This window comes from Argiope bruennichi, chromosome 6, assembly GCF_947563725.1.
Source record: "Argiope bruennichi chromosome 6, qqArgBrue1.1, whole genome shotgun sequence".
Taxonomy (NCBI): domain Eukaryota; kingdom Metazoa; phylum Arthropoda; class Arachnida; order Araneae; family Araneidae; genus Argiope; species Argiope bruennichi.
In genome coordinates this window covers 12,637,692-12,643,691 of record NC_079156.1, presented here as the reverse complement: position 1 = coordinate 12,643,691, position 6,000 = coordinate 12,637,692, and positions in this window count along the sequence as shown.

Here is a 6,000-nt window from a genome sequence, read left to right as displayed (position 1 = left end):
TTAGCAAGACATGATCAATACTTATAATTGAAAACCTCATAAAAATCATATATCAATTTTTTCTTCATATTTTAATGATTAATACCTTTAAATGGAAGCTTTAGAATGTGAAAATCTACAAAGAAAAATAAATAGATAAATAATACAATAAAAAAAAACGTGAATATGAATTTGGCTTTAAAAATGTTAAGAAATAGAAGCTTTAATCAGAGGCAGCTTAATAGCATTCAGAAATGAATGAATTGGGAGGTGAATATTTCTCCCGACTTAGAAAGTACTGAATGCGCACCGTTCAATTTTCATGTCAGCACCTATTTCACATTTAAAGATGACAGCATTTACAGTTCAATAATTTAAAAATAACATCATAATAATAAAATGCATAATGGTAAAATAACAGCCTTTACAGTTCAATCATTTAAACAATGTAGATCCAGCATTCAGTCAAAAAAAACGAGAGGGCTGATTTCCATTTACATGTACACTGTTACCCATTCCCCACGAACGCGTCACCTACAACTCGGGATTCATTCACCTCTGGTATCCCACAGCATCCCTCACCTTGAACTTCGCTCCTTCTCTTCATTTCGTCGACACCTCCTGAAAAGCAAATATCGCAGGCGAATTTATGGTTGTTTCAAAAAAGGAGAAAGATGTGGTTTAGGGGCTCAAATACGAAGTGTTGTTCAATGGTTAATAAATGAAAACAAAGCTCATGCAGCTTTAATTATAACTGCGCTTTTTTGAAAACGAATGAAGACTACTTTGGCTTTACCAAGTAGTTGATACTTATGCCTTTTCTATCTTGAAATCCTGATCACAAAAACGAAGTAAAACAGAAATAGTGAACGTTCAAAGTAATTCAAGAGTTTTATCATTCGCTATGAGCTATTTCATTACGAAGAAATTCATCGCCTATGCACTGCTCAAATAAAAACTATTAAATATAAATTTAATAAAAGCAGTTTTTTTATAATTTGATTTAAGAACTAAAGCATAAAAAATTTAAATTTCAATTACTTTTTATTTCCTAGTTGTTAATTAATAATTCATTTCTACATGCGAGTTTGTGCATATTGACACTCTACACATCAGACCATTTAACCTATAGTGATTAAACTCGGCACATATACACTTTGGAAGGATGTGCACCTCGAAACAATTTTTTGGATTAATTTTAATTCATTAGAAAGTAAGCAAACCTTTGGCGTTTCCCCGCGATTGCTTTCTGAAATACTAGAGCACAAAGATGATTTTTATTTCATCTTAAAATTAAGAAAGAAAAATCTTTTCTCTGTCACCAGTTTGTTTGCTTCCTAATTTTCTTCTACTCGTAATATATATATATCTAGATCTATATATTATATATATTTATAATATGTATTTATAATATCTATTATCTATATATATAATATACATATCTATATAACATATATAGATATGTCTTATAATATAATATCTGTATCTACATAATATATATCTACTTTAAAAATATTTTAAGCTTATTTTTAAACAATATATATTTTATTATTGGTCTCAGATCGTTTCCATTGTAGCTACTCATTTTCAATCTCGGCTTTTTCCCTCGTTGATGATAAAAATATCAAGATTTATCTTTTTTTCCTATATTGACCAGATTCCAGCATAAGGTAATTAATGTTTTCAACAAATTTTCAGAAACTGCGCTGTAATTAGAATTAAGATTTAATTACATCTACAGCAAACAATAGTGAAGTTCTCTAAAAAGTGCGTCTCTTTTTAATTACTGCTGCTCTTTCTTGAATTTCCTGTCATTTAATTAAATGTATAAAGATATAGCGAGAAAATGAGAGGAAAGGCCATGGTGTAATGAGGAGAAGCTTCTAAAACAATACAGTACACTCCCGAGTATCCGGCCTAATGTGGCGGAAGGGCAGACCGGATATCAAAAAAGCCAGATAGGCCGGAGTTCTTTGAACTCATTTCTTTGCCCACCAATAAACAGAAGACTAAGTTTTTCTATCAAAACTCATTGTTATAATACATATTTTCTCAGTTTTTATTGAGTACTGAGCCCTCCCTTCATTTCAAGCCACACAGAATGTGAACGCAGCCCAATGAATCATAAAAGCAGTTGCCGGTAACGTGTTCAGTAAAGATCGAAGACTTTGTACTGGTAGTTTATATATATTTATATACTACACAGCACATTTCAAGATGTTAATAGAGAAAAAGTAAGTTAAAGGATATAAACTGTTCACATTTTAATTTAAATTCTTTAATTTTTACTGTGGTATACTTAAAAAAGCATTAACACACCTCAAGAACAATTTACGAATATTTGACGTTCTATGTAACTATAATCAAGAACAGTGGTAACAACCGACACGTCGTCGTTACACACCGACGAAACAATGAACGACGAGCAGAACGCTGCTCTTTTCCTTTCACAACTTGTATTTTTCACACGATACGTAGGAGGATCGTAGCAAACGCCCACTTCCAATGCCTTGACAATACTGCCAAAGAAACGCCTTGCCTTCTTCATTTATTGCGATGAAAGAAAATTAGGTTGGATAGTCGCGAACCGGATACTCAAAAGTGTACTGTATCAAAATATAAAACTAAAAATATTTTGTTGATGTAGCCATTAAGGCATAGTTGCACAACATATTTAACTGAAATTTTCAGTAGCCATACATTTTGCTGGTTGTAGTTATAAATATTATTAAATAATTTTTTTATGAAATTTACTACTGTTCATAATCGCAACTTTATTAAATTAATTAGTTCAATGATAATTAACTTATGAAAACATTGTCAATAGAACGCAGTCATAGAAAGCACGGAAATATATTAAATGTCAGAATTTAAACTTTAAAATTAAATGTGAAAAAGAAAATATCTGACATTTCATCGATGGAATCCCAAGAAACATGAAAAAGTTGGGTTCATGAGCGAAATGACAATCTCTGTCGATACCGGCTTGGTAACAGCGACAAAATGCTAACCACAAATTCGATTTTCAGCAATTTTTTGCAGTTGAAAATTTTGGATTCATGTCGGATTATATTCTGTTTGTTATTAATGATGCTTATAAATCAGTTTTAGACTTTTTAATAAAGTATAAATAAAATAACTGAAATCTGAGTGCTGGAAAATTATCCTGAACTCGATTAATGATTAAAATTAGAAATTAGAGATTTATTAAATAACTGGTTTAAAGAATCAGGGCGAAAATTTTAGATGCAAATGAGTTCAATCCATTTTGAAAGTTGCTTAATTGATACAGATATATATTTATTATCATTCCTAGTAATATTAATATCGGAATATATTCTATTTTGCTTTAGTTTAACTGAGAAATGAGATAATATAAATCTGAAGCCATTTCTTTTGGAATCATCGACTGATAAATGTTATCCTTTTTATCCTTTATCCTTAAAAAAAGTACCTTTCTGCTTACTATAGTATTTACAATTCTATCAAATTTATTGTAACGATAGATTAAGTTGAAGCATTTAAAAGTGTTTTCTCATCAAAAATGACCCAAAATAAATAGAAAGTAATTAAGGTTAAAAATTAAAATGCGATAAAATAAATCAACTCATTGGTATTTTAGTTCTGAAAATGTTACGATAGCAATATCATCGAAAATAAACAAGTATACAATAATCCAAAATTCTAGCTTGTCAAAAAATAAGTGGAAAATTGATCAGGAATTTCATTTTTAAGAATTAAATGAAACCAAATAAAAATATTCGAAAATTTTTCCTGAGAAATGGAGCACTCACTCTTTTCGATTCTGCTAATTCAAGAGTACCCGAAAGAATCATTGACCGCAACAGTTTCAATTTTACTTGCCAAATGAGAAATAGAACATTTGCAGTGTCGGTTCTTCCCACTTTATTGATTCTTTTTTTTAATTCCAGGAGCTTTAGCGAACTTGTCGAGTGGCCATTCACTCGCTAGCCCGCATTCTCCCTTTCCCAACCTCCGGGTGGTCGCGCCGAAACTAGTTCGAAAACGCTGTTCTCCCAGCGAATCTGAACGTCTGTAACTAGTGCGTGTGCTAATGGTAAAAGCGAAATGTTTAAGACAATAATTCTTTTCTGTTCACTTTTGCACGGATGGCTGATAGACGAAGAAAAAGAAATTAAAAGTAAATCTTTATCAGGATACGTATACGACTAATTGTTTTCACCTTTTTTTTAAACCCTCTGAGCTGCCCACTGAGCCATCGGTTGAGCTTCTATACGGAGAACTCAGGTTGAGAATCTTCTCCCAACTTCAGCTTTCTTGTTTACTTTTTCATTTAATGCCCTCCACGGGCACTTATGGAAGTGCAATGAATTCTTCGTGCAGGATTCAAACTCACTCACTGGCAATAATATGTCTTAAAGTGGACTAGTTAATAGTTAGCCTAACGCTATAAAAATTGTGATTGATTTCGGATAGTAATCATTCTATACTAGGGGGCTTTGTTAAGAATTAACGGCAATTAAAAATTTTAATAAATATTTTAGGTAACTTAATAGCCAAATAAGGTAAAATATTTTTAAGCTTCAAATTTTGATAGCCATATAACTCATTTTATTTTAGAAGCCTTACACTATTCCATTCATTAAATTATGTATTTATCTAATTTTCTGTCATATCTCCTTAAATTGGAGATTTAATTTAAAACGGGTTATTAAACTTTTATTTACCGCAATTTTTTTACTGAAGCTAAATACTTATAAAAATATGAGTACTGAAAAGAGAATCGTTTAGCATTAAAGTTTTATGCGTATTAAAAAAATATATTTTTATATTTTATAAAATAAATCAAATGATTACTCTAAAAGTTTTTCTGAATTATAATAACATTCAGTTTTCGGTTTTAATTTCAAAAAGATTTAAGAGGTAAATAATAATATTTTATATTTGTTTCATTTCAATAAATTGAATTCTGATAAAATATATATATTGTAAAAAAAATTAGTTTTTTTAAAACTGAAAAATATACGGCAAAAACAATAGGTATTATTAAAATGATATTAATTTCAATTTCATGTTGTTATAAAAATCTTTTTTGCATTTTAATATTTTAAAAAATTATCATGGAAAAACGCAAAAATTTCATTAAATTTTTAATTAATTAAAATTTTAAAAAATCGCACCACAATATATATTTTTGTCTTTCAAAGTATATATACACCAAATCTGATAGCTACAGATCAAACGGTCTACCTATAGAATGCTAAAACTCAGATACTCACACGCATCCATCTTTATTATAAGTAATAATGAAGATTTCGAAACACTGGAGGCTCTTTGTCATTGTGTTAAATAAAAGAAAATATATTCCGGATAAAGTGTGCGCAACAGTTCAGATTTAATGAAATACCCGTTCACAATTGCAAAACAAATCACCTTAATGAATAGGATTGGGAGACACTCTATCAATTTAATACTTTGTATCAAGTACCCAGAACTGGTATAAGCTAAGAGTATCAGGTATTTGATATCAGGTTTTGGACTGCAGCAAATAATCTCACTCGTTTCGTTCAGCTGATACTATATCAATTTGATACTATTCAAAATATCAGGTCGATAATGTTCCCCGTCATGCCTCGGTGATGCTATCAGCATGCATGATGCCTTTTCTTCAACTATGTAAATTTCACCCCAACTACCTTTTTACCTTATGTAAAGCCCCGTTCCGGATATGAACGTACCTTTACGGATATGAACGTAAATCTGCCATCTGACCCACTATAGGACCACCCCATCTGCGGATGTCGATCAAGAGCTTCCCGCAAAGTCGTTAAGATTAACAGTCATCATAGAACCCCGGAAAACCACAAGAGAGGGGAAAGAGGGCAAAATGTATCTTTCTCAAGACGCGCATGGGACATCGGAACTCGACTTAACGGTGTATATGCCTCCAAACAATTGGCGCCATCTCCTATATTAACTCTATTAACAAAGCTTTTCCTTTTCACTACTGTTCTTCGGTGGAATCGAGTGAATTCACTC